Raw genomic sequence first — 11,667 nt, 5'->3', positions numbered from 1 at the left:
CAACAACAATCTTGAATGCCATACATTGTGATTTACCATGTGAACTATTTGATATGCCAAGTGTATTGGCAACCACATTTCATGCAACTGTAAATTTGCCATTAACGAGAATGTTATCTGTTTATTACCATGATTCATACATATTAACATATGGAAAGCATTCCTTATCACTTTTTTGTGAAGGCAATAATTTAATTAAGGATATACATCAAAATTTGATTTCTTCTCATAATGAGTTAAATTTCATTGAAGCAGCAAATAGAATTAAGTTTCTCGATTCATCCAGTAATGTTAATGTTTATTTGAGTGTCAGCATTGTGTTCTTATTGCTTTTATTAATTTGCCTTTTATCAACAGCAATTTGTCATGTATGAAATTGCCATCCTGAAGACATGCTTCTCTGTACTGAACGTTACTGTGCCTGCAAATGAAATACATGTTACAATGCTTTCTGATGCCATAAATGGCGAAATAGATTCATAACGGCCAGGAGGTCGCTTTGAGCCACCTATGGTTGCTCTATTTGTCTGGTGAGAGTGATGTAATGGTCTACAGGTTGCACACAGCCATACGGTATGTAACATGCGCTTGTTAGCTGACCTGTCTGGAATGCTGACATTTTGCTTGGTCAGTACACGTGTGTTTTGCTTGATATGTCTAGAGACGACTCTGGCAGGTGACATGTACATAAGCATCCTGTCTGATCACCAGCGTCCATTCATGTCCATTGGGCAAGTCTAGCAGGACAATGTGACACCTCACAAGCCCAGAATTGTTACAGAGTGGCTCCAGGAACACTTTTCTGAGTTTAAAATACTTATGCTGGCCATTAACCCCCCCCCCCCCCCCCCAGTGTGAACAGTATTGATCATAGCTGGGATGCCTTGCAGCATACTTTTCAGAAGAGATCTCCAGCCGCTCGTAATCTTACATGTTTATGAACAGCCCTGCAGGAATGATGGTGTCAGTTCCCTCCAGCTTACTTTAGACATTAGTCGAATCCATGCCATGTTTTGTTGTGCCACTTCTGCATTCTTGCAGGGGCTCTTCATGATGTTAGGCAGGTGAACCACTTTTCTTTGGCTCTTCAGTGTATGTCGACTTGGCATTCCAAAATGTCAGCTGTTGGTAGGTCTGTGTAAAGGCTTTGTTCAACAATTGACTGACATCACTTGTATCAATAGAACTGCCTACAGGTCTAGTCACCAGGCGGCGTTGTCACGCTTTTGGCCTTTCTGTTGACCTCATGAAGCAATTCCTCAAAGCCTGCGAGACGGACGTCATACTGGATACGATATGTAATAGATTCTAGACACTGTATAGCACATTATTATTGCCATAACCCGACAGCAGTTGAGAATAATGGATTCTTCACATCCAGGACTGAGTAAACATGTAATAGAGGCCGAATTCACCACAGAAAATTTAAATAACATTAGTGGTGGGCAGGAAATCGCGTATCTGTTAGAAATCACAGTGATTGAGAAGTCACAGATATCACAGTAACAACTTTAGAAAATCTAACTGCGATTTCAGTCACAGTTAGCAGTCGCAAGTAGCATTTCACAATAAACGCCGTCAGCCATCTGTTGGCCGAATTCAATATTGCCTTCTGCGATTTCAGTGACAAATCGCAACTAAGAGTCGCAAGTAGCAACTAAAAAGCGCAGTTAACAGTGCCATCTGTTGGCCAAAGTTTGTACTACACTCATCTCTGCGACACGCTATCGAGTCTAACTGCGATTTTCGTGACAAGTCGCAACTAAGAGTCGCAAGTAGCAACTAAAAAGCGCAGTTAGCAGTGCCATCTGTTGAGCAAAGCTCATACTATGCTATTCGCTACCGAGTCAAACTGCGATTTCCGTGACAAATCGCAACTAAGAGTCACAAGTAGCAACTAAAATGCGCAGTTAACTTTCTTTTCCTAGTGCCATCTGTTGAACGACGTACGTACTTCGTCATAAGAGCCTTGTGCCTCACAAGATCGGTGTGTTGTGTGTGCGTATGAAGGACTTATTTCATTAGTGGTACAAGTCCATTATTGTTTATTTTGAGATAGGGAGTCGTAAAGTTAAATGAGCGCTGAAAAATCTACAGTTGAGATACCAGAAATATTCAAGCATATGGCTTCTTGCTGGAAATGAACCTTTATTAATGTTTGTTTGGATCATTAATATCAGAAGCATTATAGACAGAAAAGTGGAGGTAATGGACTTGTACCACTATTGAAATAAGCCCTTCACATTATATGACGACATGCACATTCAGCATCAGTTATGATTGGTCAAGCACAGCTGTGACTCTGAATGTATTATATTAATAAGAAACAACGTTGCCTTTTTCTCCTGAAAATATCAAGTAACGTAACAAATGTGATTCTGCTTCCAATATCACAATTTTGGTTAATACTCCACATGTCTACAGGACTTTGCAATGTTAACACAGCAGAACTCAGACATCTGTATAAGTGTAGTGAAATGAAAACAGCATTATTGAGTCATAGTTCAAGACTCGGGATAAAAGTTTTGCCCCTGGTGTTCTACATGGCAACTTCACACACACGAACTTTTTGCCGACACTACAACCACTTACCTAAGTAAGCTTTTCCTGTGTTACTTTCAAATACTGCACTTAAGCTATTCCAGATTTAACTGGAAGATCTGTACTTCCCACTTTCGTATCAACAGCCTCAAAATGTATATTCTATACCTCGGGCTATGTTACAGGTCAACTAGTATTTACCAGTAAATATATGGCTGAAAATTACGGGTATAGGAAGGCTTAAACATGTGGGAAATGAGATTTTCATTATTCAATCACTGTATTTAATATTTATTATTCCTTTTAAATCGCATAAAAACTTCAATAAAACACAGTTTAAACACTCATCTGCACACTTATTTCACAATTATGTCACTTTTAAACTACAAATCCTCTAAGAGCTGTCTTGAATCTTCACGAGTCTCTCTCAATAGCCTTGATGTGGATAGATACGTACAGCAACCAGTAATCAAGAGTCAGAACTGTGTCTGCAAAATCACAAGGATTATTAAACAATTTTTGCTGTCACTAATTACAAGCAATATAATTGAAAGAGTAGATTGCTAATATTTGCTGTAATGAAAGCCACTCAATGGGGTATATTTCACATTTGCAAGAACGATCTCACTGAAGTAATTAAGTCCATCGAAACAATTAGAAACTAACCTCTCGTCTGACGAAAACGGTCTAAAGGCGCAGTGGCAATTTCTCCAGATCTGTTGACAATGATATTTTGAGTTATCAATTTACTGAGTGACTGAAATGTAGTTCGGGTACCTGTGAACATAACAATATGTTAGAATTCATTTTCTAAACACGAACTATTACGCTACTGTATGGCTACTTACATATTAATTACACTATTAATATTTTCGCAGTTGTTTCTTTAATACATAATTAAAGCCAACGGAAGAACAAACGTAAAACTTACTTACCAATGACAGATTTGTTGAGATGCAATTTTCTGTGTGGGCAGATGTAACTTTTTCATACGCTGGTAAGTCGCAGAAGTCACAGAAATCGCAGAAGTAGCAGAAGTCACAGAAATCGCAGAAGTAGCAGAAATCGCAGAAGTAGCAGAAGTCACAAAAATCGCAGAAGTAGCAGAAGTCACCGAAATTACGGAAGTAGCAGAAATAGCACTGGCGGAGGGATATGCGACCTACGTTCCTTAACTGCGACTCTTAACTGCGACAAATCACAGTTAAGAATAGCAGATAATGAAAAGTAGCATTCACAGAAATCACTGATATCGAAAAAACGCAGTTTAGCCCATCACTAAATAACATGATAGCTGCGATGAGTGAAAATACATTGCTGGCTATAGACGAGACTATTACTGAAACTGTTAGTGTCACAGGGAATCCTGTTACATTAGTTTTGAAAAACTAGAAACTATGCCTAGTGACATGGCCACTATGAAAAAACAACACTACAGCTTACCCAATCAGGTTATGCAGTTAACTAAACAGGTCAGTAATCAGAGGAGTTAAAAAACGAGGTTGCAAGTCACATGACCAACAAGTTACAACCTGATCTACAAAACCTAACTAACGAGATTTCAGACTTGAAAACCACCATCAGAGGTATTCCTGAATCTGTAGAAGAACTGACAAAAAACCTTAATATTTTGCAACTAGACCAAGGAAATTTCAAATCCATCCTTCATCAGGTAGGAAGCCGAGGAGAGCATCTCCACACTGGTCACGAAATAAAATTAGATGGATTTTTAAAGGAAAGGGGCACCCAAATTACAAAGTGATTCGAATCAGCTCTATTACCAACGTGTATTCCGAAAAGAGCACTTGTGCACAGACAGTTAAAGATGAATTAGGATTTACACAAAAAACTTTGACACGAGATTTGCCTAAATGGCAAGAGGACATTCAAACCCACGTTAATGATTAGCTAGGAAGCGAAGAGGAAGAATTAAACACGGTAAGAAACAGTTTGGGGATGACACATCACAAGCAGCGCAGATAGCTCAGACTTACAATGTTTGTCATAATCCAGCATCCAATGAAAATACTTAAATTGATAAAATGCGTTGTAGCTATCAGTTGCAACAAAACCAGAAGTAGATGTACAGGAGCAGAGCCCTCTCTTACTTCCTGTTTTGGAAGAAAGTCTCCTGAGACTCATGGAACTTTAAGTTTTCATACTGGAGAAGAAAAGTGTACATCCTGTTACTTTTGTGAAATCTTTTAGAGGTGTGTTGCCCAAACAACTGCCTGACCAGCAAAAGATACAATATATCACACGTTTTGTGCAGGGTGAAGCCGCCCTCTAGGCAACTGCTGGATATTGTCGCATGTATGAACACTTTGAGAAGTCCTTTTTGTCGAAATATTGGTCTAAATGCATTCAGGAGAGGTTGAGGAAAGAACTGTTTAGTCCAGAGCTATTCAATGTTACAAAAGGAAACTTAAAAAAGTACTTTGAGAAGTATTTCAAAAAAGCTCGCTACTGGGTTGAACCAGTATCCCACAAATGTCTATTACATATTTTAAAAGATAAACTGCCGATCAGCATTAGACTAAAGCCTAGTCAAAGTCTCTCAATAAAACTTAGAGTATTTCTTGTCTGTGTTAGACTAAAATGATTTAATAAACGAAAACGTTAGAATTAACCATAACAACTATCGAAATGGCAACGGCATGAGTCGTCGCGCCAGCAGTATGGCAACAATCGTGGAAGAGGAGCTGACGGTTTCAAATCTGACGAAATTTCATGTTGTGTGAGGGATAAAAATTATTTTGACGGTTGACAGATTTTTTCGTGGATATTATTAAAACTGGGCCTTGTTGACAGATTTCTCTGGTTTCATTTAATTTTTTTAATTTTCTTTGATAAAACTATTACGAATGCAAATCTGTGTGCACCTACAACACAGTGCTGTGGATGCACTGCACCAAAAGTCAGTCGATCGCAAACATGGGCTGTATTACAATTTGTTCATTCAAATTAAATACATATAAGATATAACCGAAAAACTGAACTGAAATTAACTCCTTAGATTTCCTTTGTATTGAGCAATGTGCATGGTTATTTTTTTTAGCTAACACATCAAACATCTCGAGTGACTGGCAAACACAGAAAAACAAACATAATGCGGTAGCAAATGGCTCTAATTTCTGCTGCAAGCAAAGATACAGTAGTAAGTAAGAGTCCTATACTCACGAACTGTGCGTAGGGAGCAGAAGCAGAAATCCTAAAACGCCATCCTGGGAAGTGTCTGAGTGGAGGTGGTTTGCAATTTCCCTACTCCAAGCTGTTATGAAGTGTCAGGCGTGTTTTTGTAGATAGGTAATGACTGATGAGTGCTGCTACCGTATGGTGTCGTGTTCATGTTTTTATTTTATGGATGGGGAGGGAGAGGTTGAAATTCAGTGCTGGCACATAGTGGAATTCTCTCGAAAAGCATCAAGGGGCCGCCGAGATTAACATCCCCAGCTGATGAACGAATCACCATCGACAGTGTCACATGTCCTCTCTCCGTGAGAGATTGCGGAGAGCTTTGGAATTTAATCCAGGACATTGGTACAAAAACTGGCGATCAGGAAGCTTAAACTACCGTCTCTCCTTCCCTGGACAGCCAAATATTGGCAGCAAAAGTTTCATCCATCACCAGGATTCGAATTAGCTTTAAATACGCTATATGTGCCTCTAGCAACAGCAGCACAGTAACACTAATTTGCTCTGCATGAGTTAATGTCACAATTTCTTGATAGTGAACGCAATACATTAGTGTATGGTACTTCTCGCGAATTGAAACTTGGCATCTATCGAGCGGCGTTCGGGAGGTTAAATGGGGCCAAGTCTAGTTTGCAGAATTTGCCATCTCAGGATGTGCCCTATTTGCAATGCCAATAACATTAACCAAGACCTTAAGAAATACTTTCCCCATAGTCATAAAAGCCACTAAAAGGGGAATTGCAAATGACAGGACTGGGAACTGCCCTTTGTTACCTGCTCAGTTAGGCACCACTGAATACATTCAAACTATGGCTGAACTAACATAAGATAAAAGTGAATACTTGTTGTCTAACTGCTATAAAATGAATTGCATTTTGTGCAGCTCTGAAATACTCTGGTCATGTGTGACAATGTTTCTGGTCATATTTCACTATGTTAGCATTAATACTATTTTATAAGTAACTATGATAATTTAGTGGCTAGTTACTGTTATTCAGTAGGTACACACTTTTTGTAGTGAAAGAAGACGGATCATATAGCCACTATAGTTTTAGGATAGGTCCATTAGAGGGAATCTGAGTCAACTGACACAGCACAAATAAGTAATCAGATGCATTTGACCAGGAGTATGGAATATTTGAAGGAGTGAAAGAATTGGTCTTCCACAAGGAATATAATTTAATTAATGGGCAAGTAAGCAGGTGTATAAGAATTTTGTGAAATGTATGTGATGGAGCTGATGCTATCTCATCGAAACAAAAAAAGAGTAATATTATCTACATCTATATAACAGTGTTCTCAGAACTCTTAATGAATAAGTAACACAGTAGCACACACCCATGAAAATAGTAATTTAATTGGGCTAATCAGTAGAATAAGTATGTATACTCTAGCCAGAAGCCTTGATTATAAACTCTATAGTACCATTTATTCACGATCTATGTGTGAAAATATTCTGTTAGTATTCTATAAATTAAAATGAACTTTTTACTTATGATAGTAAGAGCAAAGAACTTGTGGGAAATTTATGATACAGTCTTCAAGAAAAAGATGTACGATGGATGTAAATGCACTGCACACTTTATTTTCACAACTAGTACAAATTAATTCAACTCATGAATAGCCTCCACAGTATAATGCAAACATAAAACGGAACTTGGCTATCAAAGAACAAAGGTACAAAGATAACCATACACTTTTACAAAGGATCTATAATGTTCACACTGTTTTGACTAGTGTTGGTATTACTGCCTGATGATTCCTCATCACCCCCCTTCATTTTTGTGTTTTGAAGGCCTGAACTTGGAAGAAAACATTTTCTTTGATTTGAATCGAGGAACTTCACATGAAATGGCTGAGATCTGTGAGAAAAACCAGAAGCCCCAGAATGTGTGAAAGCAATAAGAAATCTTTCTTTCAGTTTGTGAAAAAATGACCAGTGGATTTGCAAGAGGGGAGGAGAAGGTGAGTGAGACTGACTGAGTCACTTATGGTACCTGCAGTGTAACTGTATAACCTGAGTACTTCTCCTTATAAGTCATGTTAAGTCACTAGATCGGCACAGTATCTCAATGTCCATTTACATCCAGCAAAATGTCCAAACAGTGTAACACGTTTAAGGGACCTTATATAATGGGGAAAGCAGAGGCTCGACAGCTCCTCTCCCCCCCTCAGCCACACAAAAGGATATGCACTTAGATCTTTGTAAATGACATATGGGGTTTTGTGGCTAAAGGAATTGCATACACAATTGCAACTTCTGTAAGAATAGTTCAAAGTCTCCAAAATGAAAGACAGGAGAAAAAAGATTCACCTTGGACCATTAACGTCTTGCAGTAGACAAGCTGGACTGTAGAGCACCTGATATCCTCTTTTATAATGGTGCAAAGATGTAGAAGAACCAAAGATAAGGAGTCAGACCAAGGAACAGAATGGCATGTCAGGGTTGACTTCAAAGTACAGTGCAGGTGCTCGACTGGTTGGATGGTAACTCTTAGTACAAATGTGAGTACACCCACACAGACACATAATTTAGTCAAACAAAAGGCAGTCAAATTGCTTACTTCTGTCAGTAGTAATACACTGAGGGATGCCCAATTGTGAAAAGCAAGAACGAATCAGACTGTGGGCGATGCGAGCAGAATGGTTTGCAACCAAAACAGTCTCAGAGCACCTCGTGAAGCTATCTATTACTGTCATAAGTAGTTGAAACCATGGGGGAAGGGGGGGGGCAACAATATCCAACTGGATGTGTGACAGTCTCCTGAAGGGGAGGGGAAAGAAGAGATAGGAATAGAAATATGGCGAGTAATTTTTGAAGATCGACATTTGTGACAACACTTCGCCCACTGCCAACAAACTCTATGCAGCCCAGCCTGGACAACCTTTCCAGCCACTGATTTAGTGCTGCCTTTGATACCAAAGTGAGACAAACTGTGAAAAATGACAAAAATGGGGTAACGCTATTTAGCAGGAAATGGGGGCGAACGTTATTGCATGACGAGTCACACCATACATTTTGGCGAGAACCTTGCAGAGGTAGGAGTTCAAGATGCAACCCAATTGATGATGGTCCCTGTAGACACTGAAGAAGGAAGAGATCCGAGTCTTGACCACTTTCTCTCGGGTGAAAACACACTTTTTCCGTGTTACGTGACAGTATATTTTCCCTCAGAACTGCAAAGCTTATCAATCCTTTGAACAGTAATGGTTTTGTACATGGGCATAGAATTGCACGGCACTTTAGATAACGAAACTCAGGGAAAAGACACCTTTCAGAGATATCTTTGATGTGCAGCATCATGTATGCTGCGTATTTTCGTATTATGAAAGTATACATTGGAATTCCACCAAACACTGTATGTTACTTTCCAAATTATTGAAATCGAGATTGCGATGCACTTTTGTAAGCCAGTCAAAGTTCATGTCATGTGATCTCGGCAGCCGATGACAGCAGATATTCAGAGCATATGACACAACAGCAAATTCACTGATAAGTAGCAGTAACACACAAACAGGGAAGGTTAATAGTTTAAATTAATATACATAGTGTTGCTACAAGAAAAGTAAAGCTTTCATATATAATATTGGTCTCTAAGGTTAATAAGCTGCAAGAAAAGATAAGTTTTCACATATAATATTGATCTTTTTTGCGCATGTTACACTTTAAGATATATCATACAAATGTGCCAGTAATTTTTAATAATGACGTAAATGTCTGGTCTTCAGGGTCCGAAATTCTTCTAAATGGCTCATCATCAAAGAGTTGATTTTTAAATGAGAGTCAAAAGCTCTACGATTTAAGAAATTCATGGTTCATTCTCGCACATAGTTCAACTAACGTAAAAGGATATTTACTTTGAAAGTAAAGCTTTTCAAACCACCAATCCCAATATTTTCCAGTGACCTGTTAAAATTAAGCCGGGTTCACACAGGCAACAAAAGTGTCGCCACTGCATATGGCGAAATGCAGCTGCTTTTATAGTTGCATGTGTGAACTCTTAGTTTTCGGTGGCGCCATTTAAGAAGCGCAACTTTTGTCACGCCACAAAAAGTTGAACTTGGTTCTACTTTGTTGCGCATTTTGCCTTCTCCACAATCGAATAACGTCATTTGATTGCTACCTCGTGGCTGGATTCAAACCTTTCTAGTGCGTATTCGTTCGCAGATAGTGCTTTTGTTTGTGCGCTTGTTATTAATATGTCGAAAAAGTGGTCAACAGCGGCAATTATGAGATTCTTGGAGGTGTATCAAGAACGAGATTGCCTTTGGAACCACCAAAGCGAATCATACAAAGACAGAAATTTGAGAGATGCTGCTTTAATTAAAATAGTAAACAGTATGCGTGAATATGTACCTGGAATTGATGTAGCTACAACAAAACTAAAAATTCGAAATGCTTTCATTAATGAACACAAAAAAGTACTGAAATCACTTAAGAGTGGTGCGTCTACAGACGGTATTTATAAACCCAGCCTTGCTTGGTTTGAAGCTGCAGAGCGGTTCATAAAACTTGTAGTCGAGACAAGAGAGACGAGAAACACTTTGGTAAGTAATATTTTACATTTATTATGTTTCTAAAACATTTTATTTTGTAATGTGTACAGCCGTTTAATCAGCTGAGACAGGTGACGCCATTTTGCAAACTGCGCAGTTACGAAGAATTTGTGGTGTCCTGTGTGAACGGTAGCTCACAGCGCCACTTCTGAATGACAAGACTTGTGGCGATACTTTCGTTGCGTGTGTGAACCCGGCTATTAGGTTTGTTTCAGCAGTTACCAGAGAGCATAAATAACAGGCGACACTGTGCTTGCACAGCTACCATGACGTAGAAAGTCTGCATATATGTACATGTAAAACATTGAAAGATCATACACTATGTCATTAAAGAAACAAGACATCAGAGGATACTCCAAGAGCATCGGAATTTCGTAAACCCTACTAAAATGTGCACATTTAAAGTGCAAAATTAAAGTGCACATTCGTATGCCCAGATTACCAATGAAGTAGACCTCGAACTTTTCAGTGTGGTCTTCGGGATGTAAAATTTCCTTGGAGAACCAGTACAGTATTATATCATGTTTGGTTCTTTATTATGGCATAGTGCCATTCGTGCTAGAAGATGAAAACGTGCACTTAAAATGCAGCGAACTGTTGAAACTACCCAGTATTGTGGAATTGAACATTTCGTTTCAAATACGTTGACTACTTTTGCGGAAAAGGTTAATAAAAGTTAAATTTCTTTAGCAAACAGACAAAAATAATCTCATAGTTCGCATGGCGATTAATGCCTGTCAGAAAGGTGGAACTAAAATAAAATCTGAAACTAATGACATGCCTTCCGTAATTATGTGAATGTATTTTAATTCACTTGATAGCTCTTGGTCACATATATCCGTTTTGTTTTCATTTGACAGGAGAGTAACCGAAAGGGAAACAGCAAAATCACTAAATCTAAACAAGGGTCACTTGGAGACTACTCACAACAACTCAGACTGCTCTGTACATCAGCCCCAGATCTACGATATTTCTAACCGGGTCAATACTGAAAAAAAAGTGAATTTTCAAAAATATGTTCATCTCGTAGCGCACTTGTTTCTGAAAAGTCAGAAACATAAAACATATATGTTCGAGGAAGTCAAAGACATGTTATTTGGTCTTAAGTGTGCCAAAGTGCAATGCCATGCCTCTTCATACAGCATTCTTCTATTTCAAGTCACTGTATTTCGCTCTGTGGAATTTAAAAGTGTATAGTTTGTAATGGCTGCCAGCAAACTATATTCAGGACAATGGAAATAGAAATGTTCTATGGTGCCTCTCCCAGTCGGCCGGTTTGACAGCCTGCCCCGCAATTAATAGGGCATGGGATTATTTGTAATCGGGAGAACAAGAACTCTTCAGAAAATTTGCACTCTTTATTGCCTATTAGCT

At 38.7% G+C, this 11,667-nt stretch overlaps 1 long non-coding RNA gene across 1 annotated transcript; it reads right to left on the bottom strand.

Annotated features, from left to right (window-relative positions):
* Positions 1-2,937: 2,937 nt before the first annotated feature.
* Positions 2,938-3,562, bottom strand: LOC126354329 (uncharacterized). The gene is made up of 3 exons (XR_007565299.1): positions 3,477-3,562; positions 3,208-3,318; positions 2,938-3,029 (listed from the first exon to the last, which is right to left on the bottom strand). It is a non-coding gene; the product is annotated as an uncharacterized LOC126354329 (long non-coding RNA).
* Between the last annotated feature and the right edge of the window lie 8,105 nt (positions 3,563-11,667).

The sequence above is a fragment of the Schistocerca gregaria genome, chromosome 3 (assembly GCF_023897955.1).
Source record: "Schistocerca gregaria isolate iqSchGreg1 chromosome 3, iqSchGreg1.2, whole genome shotgun sequence".
Classification (NCBI taxonomy): Eukaryota; Metazoa; Arthropoda; class Insecta; order Orthoptera; family Acrididae; genus Schistocerca; species Schistocerca gregaria.
Note: the sequence above shows the minus strand (reverse complement) of the source record. Positions and strands in the feature narration are given on the sequence as shown.